The sequence below is a fragment of the Aethalodelphis obliquidens genome, unplaced genomic scaffold (assembly GCF_003676395.1).
Source record: "Aethalodelphis obliquidens isolate GAN/ISIS:26980383/991018 unplaced genomic scaffold, ASM367639v1 scaffold25, whole genome shotgun sequence".
Taxonomy (NCBI): domain Eukaryota; kingdom Metazoa; phylum Chordata; class Mammalia; order Artiodactyla; family Delphinidae; genus Aethalodelphis; species Aethalodelphis obliquidens.
The window spans coordinates 32677989-32691369 of record NW_020837969.1 but is presented as its reverse complement, the minus strand read 5'-3'; positions in this window follow the sequence as shown (position 1 = coordinate 32691369).

Here is a 13381-nt window from a genome sequence, read left to right as displayed (position 1 = left end):
AGTGCTGACCGCAGGGCCTTTGCTCTGCCACATGCCTCCCTTTTCCAGCCAAGCTGCCCACATGGTAGCCCAGCCCACATGGTAGCTTCAGCCCAGCCCACATGGTAGCTTCAACTCTTCGGTCAGCTCAACCCTGCAAGATCTCCTTCACAAGGCCCGCTCGGTCCTGATGTCTCCTCAGTAAAAGTGCCGACTCCCCTCTGAGCCTCCCCACACTGGGTGGTCACGTCTAGCTGGTGCGCCACCTTCTGGGGCAGGATTGGCAAACCACAGCCCACGGGCCAAATCCAGCTCGCCACCCGGCTTGGTCCATAAAGTTGTATCGGAACCCAGCCACACTCCTGTGTGGACCACGTGGCTGCTTTCATGCTGCCATGACAGTGTTGCATAGTCACCGTGGAGACCCTATGGCCCTGGACCATTTGGCACGTTGCAGAGAAATCTGCCAGCATCTTCTCTAGTACATCCTTGTCTCCTCTCTCTAGACTGTCAGCTACCTGAGGGCAGGGCGAGTGTCACCTGCCTTTGTATCCCCAGCACGTCGCACCCTGCCTGGCACGTAGCAAGATTCTAGCCAATGTCTGAGAGATGGAAGAGTGAGCACATAAGTACTGGAATTGAGAGTCTCTGTCTTCCTTATCCCCCCGTGGAGTGGGGACCCATCGTGTGGCTTGAAAGTAGAGGCAGAGGATTTTTTATTTATTTATTTATTTATTTATTTATTTATTTATTTATTTATTTTGGGCTGCATTGGGTCTTCCTTGCTGCACGCGGGCTTTCTCTAGTTGCGGCGAGTGGGGGCTACTCTTCGTTGTGGTGCGTGGGCTTCTCATTGTGGTGGCTTCTCTTGTCGTGGAGCACAGGCTCTAGGCACGCGGGCTCAGTAGTTGTGGCACACGGGCTCAGTAGCCGTGGCTCATGGGCTCTAGAGCGCAAGCTCAGTAGCTGTGTCGCACAGGCTTAGTTGTTCCGCGGCATGTGGGATCTTCCGGGACCAGGGCTCAAACCCATGTCCCCTGCATTGGCAGGCGGATTCTTAACCACTGCACCACCAGGGAAGCCCGAGGCAAAGGATTTTTGTGCTTGAGATGAAGTCTCCTGGACCCCAGCGAGCATATCCGAATGAAATGGTGACATAAAGTAGCTTATCTGGATGACAAAAACTCCATCTCTGCCTGTGCTTCTGAGGATGCTCCCAGGATGCCCTGGGACTGCAAAACAGAGTCCCTGGACAGGAGGACAGCAGGGAAGCTGGGCGGGAGCTCTGCTTCCGTCCGAGGAAGAGTCCACAGTCAGATTTTGTAAAGAGGGAAAACTGGAGATCAGATCAGCCTGTTGTGAAGTGGTAATGGCTTCACGCATGAAGTTGCCCTGGGCTGTCTATGCCTACTTCCAGGGAGGGTCGTATCTGAGCCTTTCTCCAGATGGGCAGCATCCTCACCCTGTAGCCATATTTAACTTTGTCTGAGTCATTTCTTTGGAGTGGCAAGGTGGATTTCGTGGTGTTCTAGAGAGAGTCCTGGACCAGGTCAAGGAGCACCGGGGACCCAGTCCTACCACCACTGGTCCAGAGACATGAAAGTGTGGAGTGTAGGCTAAGTCAAGTGGAATCCAGGGCTGCTTCTAGTTCCATCATTCTGCAAATCCGATTTATTCTCCCTTTGGTTTGGGAGTACAAGAGTCCCTTCCCGTCCATGGGACTACGGTGCCAGGGTCTCAGTGCAGACGGGCACTGGTGTGTGATCTCCGAGGCAGCGTGCTGGCCAATGCTCCTGTCTTCCTGCACCCTCTCTGCTTCTCTGCAGGCCATAGTGATAGACACACGACCCAGGCTGGGCCTGTCCCCAGGATCTTTCTGTGGTGACGGGCTATAAGGACTGTCTGCATCCCCTGGACGCGTGGCACGCCAGTCTGAGAGGCCCGGTCACAGAGAGAGAAGGGGAGAGACGGTGAGCAAAGACCAGTGTCTGCTGCCCGACAGGCCAGTTTACCGGCTACTTGTGCCAATAAATCTCCTCTGTGCTCAAGGCCGCGCACAGGACCAGACCTCCTGAGCACACAGCAGAGTCCTGGCCTTCTCACAGCGTTTCAGGCAGCTCAGGCCCCACGGGGCCCCCTGCCCGATGCCCTTACTGCTCTCTCTGGGGGAGTCTTCGCTGGGCGGTGCTGCGTTGTGGCTGTACAGGGGTACTCTGGAGTCAGGCTGGACTAAATCCTGGTTTGTCACTTACTAGTTGCGTGACATGCAGCGCTTGGTGCCTCTGTTTTCTCATCTACAAAATGGGCGCGATCGCAGCACCTCCCTCACAGGGCTGAACACGTGTGAAGGGCCTGACCATGGAGGTGCCGTGTAAGACATGGCTGCTAAAATTCTCCCCGGGAACTCAGGCTATCTCTGTCGCAACCGAGGAAGTTTAGATCCTTGACGGAAGCCCGTGCTCCCTTCGGCGTGGCAGGGCGGGAGTGCGTGCATCAGCAATTGTGTTTAACTTTTTGTCCAACCCCAGCCAGATAGGACCACTTCAGATGCATTTTTGTTTATTGCTTTACCTTGAGTCACTTACAGGAATTCGGCAGTTGGGCACAATTTCCTGTTTAGGACACGCAGAGTGCTTAAGGGAAATGGTGTGGATTAGCCATTCCAGCCCTCCGTTCCCTGTGCCGTCTACCCCCTGCACAGCTGGATGACCCCAGGGTGGCCTGAGAAAGATCCAGGAGCTGGGTAGCCAGGTGGGGTGTGCAGAGGTAGCTGCACTGCCCTCTGCGCCTGCCCTGCCCCCACCTTCCTTTCTGACCTGTACCCTTTATGAAGGTATTTCATAGGGAGTCATAACTGAACTTATTTTTGCATAGCAAGGTCTCACCAATGATATTGGTGGGTGGATTTCATTCCCATTTTACAGATGAGGAAACTGGTCCAAGAGCTTAAGTGGCACCTGGTGAATGGCCTGGGGCCTAGTTTGATCTCTGGACGGTGTCTGCTAATAGAGGCAGTCAGAGACCCTCTGGGCAAGTGTGTTCCAGGTGTGAGCCTGTCCGTCCCACCTGCCTCCTGCTGCTTCTCTCAGGGAGAAAGTGCCAGGCGGGGCTGCCCCACCCCCCCAGGTGGAACACATCCTGGCTGGCAGAGCACGGTTGGGGGACCCATCACTACCACCATCACCACCACCACCAAAGCGGGACTCCCAGCCCAGCGGGAGGTCAGGCTACGGGGCCAAGTTTAATGACGCTGGCAAGGGCACGCCTTTGGCATCTCTGGGGATGGAGAAAGAGTGACCCGTCCCAGGCCTGGCAGGGTGGAGGCAGGTGGGCAAGGCAAAGTCGTGTGGCAGCCTCAGCTTTTTGGCGTCCATGCCCTCTTCCTGACCGGGAGGCTGGGGCCACTTCAGACCCAGGGGATTCCTGGGAGCCAAGAGGCCCGGGAGGAGACATGGGCAGTCACAGGATGCGGGGAAGCGGTCTTCTGTTCCCATCTGTGTGGGATAGGAGGAAACACAACACACAGTCTCAGGAACGTTCCATGGCGACAAGAGCCAGCTGAGCGGCTCTGCCTTGAGGACGTGGAAAGCGCCAGGTAGCATTGGTTCCAGGGAACCACTTGGCAGGCACACCTACCACAAGAGCATCCCTCTAGCCAGCACGTCGGCTTCTGATGTGGTGTGGGTTCTGCTGGGGGCACGACAGACAAAAACATCAGCAAACTTAATCCTCACTTGAGTTGCCGCCTATAGGCGGCTGCTGTGGACTCTCTGCCTGCCCACTGGCAGGTGGCCGGAGCCCCCTGCTGTGTACTGTCCTGGCTGAGCCCAGATTCTATTTCGGTTGACCTCGTTGGGCTTCCTCCGGTACCAGTGAACAATTCTGTGGCCACAGGCAAGTCCTCTCTGGGCCTCTGTCTGCTGCTCTGCAAATTGGATCTAACACCATCTCTGTCTTGCTGCTAGGCGATCACATTTGTGAACAGAAGTGATCACGTACCTGAAAGAGCTTTGTAAGAGACAAGGCACTGTATAAAATTAGTTATTATCACAATCCCGTGGTGTTTGCAAGGCCGGCTCACCCTGGAAGCATTTGGCATCTCCCTGTTTGAGCCTCCTTCCTCCCTCTGTCTCTTCTCCAAACACTCAGCATCCCCTGGGTACCACAGCCAGGAGCGGTGAGGTGGGGGACCACACTGCTGACACCACCCTGCAGGAGTAGCTTCTCCTTTCCTTCAGGGCTCAGATTACCTTTCATTTGCCAGCAAGGTTAGGGTTAGGGAAGGTGTCTTCCCTCCCAGCTTCATGCTGCCCCATAGCCGTCCCCATTCCCCACCTCACAGTCCCCAAGTCTCCTCTCCTCTTCAGCTCCACCTATCCCAACCCCTGACTCCTTTGCCCTCTACCAGCCTGGACCCAACAGCCCATTAACACGGTGCCCACGAATGTGCTAGAAACTCTTACACTCTTATTCTAACTCCAAGCTTGGACCTGACCATCTCAACACTCCCTCGGAGGGGCTCACTTACTCCCTTGGTTTCAAATATTATTTCTTCAGCTACAACCTCTCCTCTCCTGTGAACCCTTTGGCAGGGGGGTGGTTTTTTAAAGTTGGCATCAGAATGCTTGGTAACCTGATTATTTCTCTTTTTAAAAGTTTTTAATTTTTAAAAATTCTTTATTTTTTTTGTTGACGTGTAGTTGATTTACGATGCTGTGTTAATTTCTGCTGTACAGCAAAGGGATTCAGTTATACATATATATACATTCTTTTTCGTATTCTTTTCCATTACGGTTTATCACAGGATATTGAATATAGTTCCCTGTGCTATACAGTAAGACCTTGTTGTGTATCCATTCTCTATATAATAGTTTGCATCTGCTAATCCCAAACTCCCAATCCACCCTTCTGCCACACCCGCCTCCCCCTTGGCATCCACAAGTCTGTTCTCTATGTCTGTGAGTCTGTTTCTGTTTCATAGATAAGTTCATTTGTGTCATATTTTAGATTCCACATATAAGTGACATCAGTGTCTGACTTACTTCACTTATTATGAGAATCTCTAGGTCCATCCGTGTTGCTGCAAATGGCATTATTTCATTCTTTTGTTGGCTGAGTAACATTCCATCGTATATGTGTGCCACATCTTCGTTACCCATTCCTCTGTTGATGGACATTTATAACCTGATTATTTCTTCACTTTCCAAAGTAATTTCCCTATTAGCCCAAACACATCAGCTAGTACCTTGAGAATGGGTGGGTCTCTGCCCTTGACCAGTTGCAGTTGTGATGTGATGACAGGTAGGTGGATCGGTGCTCACAAAGGTCTTTCTTTCGAATTGGAGGATAGGTCAGATTATTCCAATCAACAAGTGCGTGTTCAGTGTTCGGTGTTCTGGCAGCTTCCCTCAATTTCTAATAAAAGCTGTGGACTGAGCCATGCCTGAACCACACAGTGAATAGGACAAGCGACATTTGGGATGTGATTAAAGCCATCAATCTAAAATCAAACAGGAAACCCTGTACCCCACTGATAAAGGGGAGCTGGGGAAAAAATCTGATGTCAGGTTTGTTGGGATTGGTGCAAACGCCTCACAGGGGAAAGAAATGTACAGTCAGTCAGGATGAGTTAAAAGAGCATCTCCTAGAAAACACATCACTTCCCTGGGGTGGAGGAGACGGGCACTGGAGGCCCCACCAGAGCTGAATTCACCAGGCAAAAATGCTCGACTCAGGAAGAGGCCGTGGGCAGGGAATCCTATGACGCTGCAGCAGGAGGGGTCCAGCGGAAACAGAGTGTTCCTGTCACCCTGGACACATGCAGTTCCCCCACGATGATCAGATCTGACGTGGACTGCCTCGCCCATGTAACTGTGTCGTGTGAGTGCGTGGGAGGTGAGGAGGGCATTGGCCCCCTCTGCGGGCCTGTCCCAGAATCACAAGGACCCGACACTGTGGGGTCAGCTCGTGGGCAGATCCATATCCACTTAGTTTGGTTATAGCTGCTGTAGTTATTTCCAAACAAAAAGGAAATGACCAGAAAGGCTGAAAGGAAACAAATCAAATGTAGGCTTCCAAGGAGGCCTCAGGCTTGGGTGGCGCTGGATATAGTAGGACAAGTCACCGCCGAGCATCACCTACCTACACAGCGCCTCCAACGGTCACTTCTGAGTGTCCTCAGGTTTAAAGTTAAGCTCCTTTAGGTAAACTTAATGGACCACAGACACCCTTACAATCCTAAGAGGCTGATAGAATCCTTACAGATATGGATTAGATGGGATAGATGTGCATATAAGTAGAAGGCAGTGGATGGTTTCCCAGACCAGTTAATCTCTGTCAAAAAACCATAAAAATTGGATTCTTAGTGTCATTTGAGGAAAATATTCAAATGTTAGAGATTACTACAGGTCAACTGAAATCAACTGATAAAACATAGGCTTTATATCCATCTCTTTCAGATGTAATCTTGCCGTATTTAAAATCAATTTAAAAAGTAATCTTAGAGGGCTTCCCTGGTGGCGCAGTGGTTGAGAGTCTGCCTGCCGATGCAGGGGACACGGGTTCGTGCCCCGGTCCGGGAAGATCCCACATGATGCGGAGCGGCTGGGCCCGTGAGCCATGGCCACTGAGCCTGCGTGTCCGGAGCCTGTGCTCCGCAACGGGAGAGGCCACAACAGTGAGAGGCCCGTGTACAGCAAAAAAAAAATAAAAATAAAAAAGTAATCTTAGAGCTAAAATTTCTTGTTTACAATTTGTCAAATGTGTATACATGCATATAATATTATTATATAATTTTATATCAGAGATGGCCATCTTTTGCAGTTTCAAGTAAATATTTCTAAAATTAATAAACATTTTTAGAGAAGTTTTATTTACAGAAAAATGAAGCAGAAAATAGTTTTCCCATATACTCTTCTCTTCCTGCATTATTATCTTACATTTAGTGCGGTACTATTGTTTTTAAAAGAAAAACATCATTAGCATTGATTTTTTTCATAAGTGTGACACTCCTACTGCTTCAAAGACAGTTTGAGAAAATTTGAGGTAGAAAAAAGAGGGAGAGGTTTTCCCCTACAAAGGGTTTTCCATTTGAGGAAAGATATAAGAGGGACGAAGCTGCAAAAACAAATTTATGAAATGGCTTATGAAATCACCCATAGCATGTCATCGGCCTGAGAGCTTATTTCCCGTGCTGTCTTACTTGAGTCAAATAACAATCCTGTGAATTTACAGCTCTCATCTGAAACAGAAAGAAGCTAAAGCTCAGGCAAACTGGCCACAGTGGTGCAACTGATTTCAGAGGAAAAAGGGTGAAATTTCTGATTTACACCCACAGGTTCTCACCACAGAGGCACAGCTCACATGCTATAGGGAGGACAGCTCACAGGGGCACAGTGGACACATGCTTATTTAAAGACTCCTGAGGGCTTCCCTGGTGGCACAGTGGTTGAGAGTCCACCTGCCGATGCAGGGGACACGGGTTCGTGCCCCGGTCCGGGAAGATCCCACGTGTCACGGAGCGGCTGGGCCCGTGAGCCATGGCCGCTGAGCCTGCGCGTCCGAAGCCTGTGCTCCGCAGCGGAAGAGGCCACAACAGTGAGAGGCCCGCGTACCGCAAAAAGGAAAAAAAAAAAAAAAAAGACTCCTGAAAGGCCGAAACTAGGGGTTATGTTTCAAACTCAATTTTTTAGGGATGGAAAGGTCTTTTTTTTTTTTTTTTTTCCGGGATTTGGGGCCCTCACTGTTGTGGCCTCTCCCGTTGCGGAGCACAGGCTTCGGACGCGCAGGCTCAGCGGCCATGGCTCACGGGCCCAGCCGCTCCGCGACACGTGGGATCTTCCCGGACCGGGGCACGAACCCGTGTCCCCTGCATCGGCAGGTGGACTCTCAACCACTGCGCCACCAGGGAAACCCCCCTCTTTTTTTTAAATTAAAGTAGGGTTGATGTACAGTGGTGGGTTAGTTTCTGCTGTACATCAAAGTGACTCAATTATACATATACATACATTCTTTTGTGTATTCTTTTCCAGTATGGCTTATCACAGGATACTGAATATAGTTCCCTGTGCTCTACAGTAGGACCTTGTTGTTTAACCATTCTCTATATAATAGTTTGCATCTGCTAATCCCAAACTCCCAGTCCATCCCCCCCACCTGCCTCCCCCTTGGCAACCACAAGTCTGTCCTCTATGTCTGTGACTCTGTTTCTGTTTCATAGGTAAGTTCATTTGTGTCATATTTTAGATTCCACATATAAGTGATATCATGGTATTTTCTTTCTCTTTCTGATGGGACAGAAAGTTCTGTTTTAGAGAATCAAGAGGCTAACCTGAGCAAGTCGATTCCCTCCAGGAAGGAACTGATTAAACAAGAGATGTATTCTAGGAGTGTTTGAACACATTCATGGGTAACTCCATAACCTTCCATAACAGATTAAGGAAAATTCCTAACCCTCCGGCACACAAGCCTGCCTCCTCTTGACCAGGCCCGCCCTTCCATTGCCCGAGTCAGAGAGAAACGGCTGGTCGCACTCAGACTAGCCTGGATCCAGTGCAAAGTCTGTAAGTCTCTTTTTATTAAAACAATTTCAAAGTATTAAAAAAAATGCATCAAAAATTACAGCACTCCAGGGACTTCCCTGGTGGCGCAGTGGTTAAGAATCCGCCTGCCAATGCAGGGGCACAGGTTTGAGCCCTGGTCCAGAAAGATCCCACATGCTTCAGAGCAACTAAGCCCGTGCGCCACAACTACTGAGCCTGTATTCTACAGCCCACAAGCCACAACTACTGAGCCCATGTGCCACAACTACTGAAGCCCGCACTCCTAGAGCCTGTGCTCCACAACAAGAGAAGCCACCGCAATGAGAAGCCAGTGCACCGCAACAATGAGTAGCCCCTGCTCACCGCAGGAGAAAGCCTGCACATAATGAAGACCCAACACAGCCAAAAATAAATAAATTAATAATAATAACAACAGCACTCCATAATGAGAACCTGCTGTATAGCACAGGGAACTCCACTTCGCTGTACAGCAGAAACGAACACAGCATTGTAAAACAAATATACCTCAATTAAAAAAAAATTTAAAAATTAAAAATAATAATAATGCATCAATTTTGGCTCATTCATTGTGACAAATGTACCATACTAATTTAATATGCTAATAGAAACAGTAGGTGCAGGGAATATTATACATTCTCATTTTTTTCTGTAAATTTAACACTGTTCTAAAAATAAAGTTTATTTTTTAAAATGTAAAAAGAAAGAAATAACAGCACTCCACTTTTGATCTTTTCCCAATCTTTATTACACTCATATGTGGTGCTTACATAGTTTATATCATAGTTCATATACAAATTTGTTTTCTACTTTTTCGAGTAAGGTAATTTATGATTGATTTTGATATTCTATACAATTACACTATAGTCATGATAATGGCTACACAGTGTTGCATTATACTGACATATTATATAGGACTCTTCTCCTATTTTTGGACATATATCATTTTCAGTGTTTAGATAGTCAGGATAATATCTTGTACATATTGTTTTCTTGTATGGGAATTTAAATTTTTTATTTCATTGGGCTAAATATTCAGAAGTAGAATTAGTACTCCAAGAGAATAACTCAGTTTTTACCTATTTATTTTGAAGTAATTTCAAACTTACAGAAAAGTTGCAAGAGTAGGTCAAAGAACTTGCAACCTGGTGAATGATTCTTAACAAGAGCAACCATTTTTAAGGGCACTTTCCAGGCATTGGGCCTGTCCTATTCAGCAGGTCACCAGGACAGCTGACCAATGTGAGAGCCTGGTCTGGATGATGGCATAGAAAGGACACATCCAATGATACCGTGTCAAATCCATTGTGATTTTTACCCCATCCCTGAAAAACCAGATGGCTACCCAAATTAAACCTTCTTAGGGATAGCCTCATCCACCAGAGGGCAGACAGCAGAAGCAAGAAGAACTACAATCCTGCAGCCTGTGAAACAAAAACCACATTCACAGAAAGATAGACAAAATGAAAAGGCAGAGGACTATGTACCAGATGAAGGAACAAGATAAACCCCAGAAAAACAACTAAATAAAGTGGAGATAGGCAAGCTTCCTGAAAAAGAATTAAAAATAATGATAGTGAAGATGATCCAGGACCTCGGAAAAAGAATGGAGGCAAAGATCGAGATGATGCAAGAAATGTTTAACAAAGACCTAGAAGAATTAAAGAACAAACAAACAGAGATGAACAATACAATAACTGAAATGAAAACTACACTAGAGGGAATCAATAGCAGAATAAGTGAGGCAGAGAATGGATAAGTGACCTGGAAGACAGAATGGTGGAATTCACTGCCGCAGAACAGGATAAAGAAAAAAGAATGAAAAGAAATGAAGACTGCCTAAGAGACCTCTGGGACAACATTAAACACACCAACATTTGCGTTATAGGGGTACCAGAAGGAGAAGAGTGAGAGAAAGGACCTGAGAAAATATTTGAAGAGATTATAGTCAAAAACTTCCCTAACATGGGAAAGGAAATAGCCACCCAAGTCCAGGAAGCACAGAGAGTCCCAGGCAGGATAAACCCAAGGAGAAACATGCCTAGACACATAGTAATCAAAATGACAAAAATTAAAGACAAATTATTAAAAGCAAAAAGGGAAAAGCGACAAATAACATACAAGGGAACTCCCATAAGGTTAACAGCTGATTTCTCAGCAGAAACTCTACAAGCCAGAAGGGAGTGGCACGGTATATTTAAAGTGGTGAAAGGGAAGAACCTACAGCCAAGATTACTCTACCCGGGAGGATCTCATTCAGATTCGATAGAGAAATCAAAAGCTTTACAGACAAGCAAAATCTAAGAGAATTCAGCACCACCAAACCAGCTCTACAACAAATGCTAAAGGAACTGCTTTAAGTGGGAAATACAAGAGAAGAAAAGGACCTACAAAAATAAACCCCAAACAATTAAGAAAATGGTAATAGGAACATACATATCGATAATTAACTTAAGTGTGAATGGATTAAATGCTCCAACCAAAAGACACAGACTTGTTGAATGGATACAAAAACAAGACCAATCTATATGCTGTCTACAAGACACCCACTTCAGACCTAAGGACACATACAGACTGAGAGAGAGGGGATGGAAAAAGATATTCCATGCAGATGGAAATCAAAAGAAAGCTGGAGAAGCAATACTCGTATCAGATAAAATAGACTTTAAAATAAAGAATGTTACAAGAGACAAGGAAGGACACTAAATAATGATAAAGGGATCAATCCAAGAAGAAGATAGAAAAATTATAAATATATATGCACCCAATATAGGAGCACTTCAATAAATAAGTCAAATGCTCACAGCTATAAAAGAGGAAATCGACAGTGACACAATAATAGTGGGGGATTTTAACACCTCACTTACACCAATGGACAGATCATCCAGACAGAAAATTAATAAGGAAACACAAGCTTTAAATGACACAACAGACCAGATAGATTTAACTGATATCTATAGGATATTCCATCAAAAAACAGCAGATTACACTTTCTTCTCAAGTGCACACGGAACATTCTCCAGGATATCTTGAGTCACAAATCAAGCCTTGGTAAATTTAAGAAAATTGAAATCATATCGAGCATCTTTTCTGACCAAAACACTATAAGATTAGAAATCAATTACAGGGGAAAAAATGTAAAAAACACAAGCACGTGGAGGCTAAGCAATATGCTACTAAATAACCAAGAGAGGGCTTCCCTGGTGGCACAGTGGTTAAGAATCCGCCTGCCAAGTCAGGGGACACGGGTTTGAGCCCTGGGCCAGGAAGATCCCACATGCTGCAGAGCAATGAAGCCCGTGCGCCACAACTACTGAGCCTGCACTCAAGAGCCCGCGAGCCACAACTACTGAGCCCATGTGCCACAACTACTGAAGCCCGTGCGCCTAGAGCCCGTTCTCTGCAACAAGAAGCCACCGCATGAGTAGCCCTGGCTCGCCGTGACCAGAGGAATGCCCGCACACAGCAACAAATACCCAAAACAGCCAAAAATAAAATAAATAAAAATTTAAAAAAATAACCAAGAGACCACTGAAGAAATCAAAAAATACCTAGAAACAAATGACAATGAAAACATGACAACCCAAAGCCTATGGGATGCAGCAAAAACAGTTCTAAGAGGGAAGTTTATAGCAATACAATCCTACCTCAAGAAACAAGAAAAATCTCAAATAAACAGCCTAACTTTACACCTAAAGGAACAAGAGGAAGAAGAACAATCAAAACCCAAAGTTAGTAGAAGGAAAGAAATCATAAAGATCAGAGCAGAAATAAATGAAATAGAAACAAAAAAAAAGTAGCAAAGATCAATAAAACTAAAAGCTGGTTCTTTGAGAAGATAAACAAAATTGATAAACCCTTAGCCAGACTCATCAAGAAAAAGAAGGAGAGGACTCAAATCAATAAAATTAGAAATGAAAAAGAAGTTACAACAGACACCACAGAAATACAGAGCATCATAAGAAACTACTACAAGCAACTCTATGCCCATAAAATGGACAACCTAGAAGAAATGGACAATTCTTAGAAAGGTATAACCTTCCAAGACTGAACCAGGAAGATAGAAAATATGAACAGACCAATCACAAGTAATGAAATTGAAACTATGATTAAAAATCTGCTAAGAAACAAAAGTCCAAGACCAGATGGCTTCACAGGGGAATTCTATCAAACATTTAGAGAAGAGCTAACACCCATCCTTCTCAAACTCTTCCAAAAAATTGCAGAGGAAGGAACCCCCCCAAATTCATTCTACGAGGTCACCATCACCTTGATACCAAAAGCAGACAAAGATACTACAAAAAAAGAAAATTGCACACCATGCAAAAATCCTCAACAAAATACTTGCAAACAGAATCCAACAACACATTAAAAGGATCATATGCCATGATCAAGTGGGACTTATCCCAGAGATGCAAGGATTCTTCAATATATGCAAATCAATCAATATGATACACTATATTAACAATTGAAGAATAAAAACCATATTTTTTATGCTTCTGATCATCTCAATAGATGCAGAAAAAGCTTTTGACAAAATTCAACACCGATTTATGATAAAAACTCTCCAGAAAGTAGGCATAGAGGGAACCTACCTCAACATAATAAAGGCCATATATGACAAACCCATAGCAAACGCCATTCGCAATGGTGAAAAACTGAAAGCATTTCCTCTAAGATCAGGAACAAGACAAGAATGTGCACTCTCACCACTATTATTCAACATAGTTTTGGAAGTCCTAGCCACCGCAATCAGAGAAGAAAAAGAAATAAAAGGAATGCAAATTGGAAAAGAAGAAGTAAAACTGTCACTGTTTGCAGATGACATGATACTATACATAGAG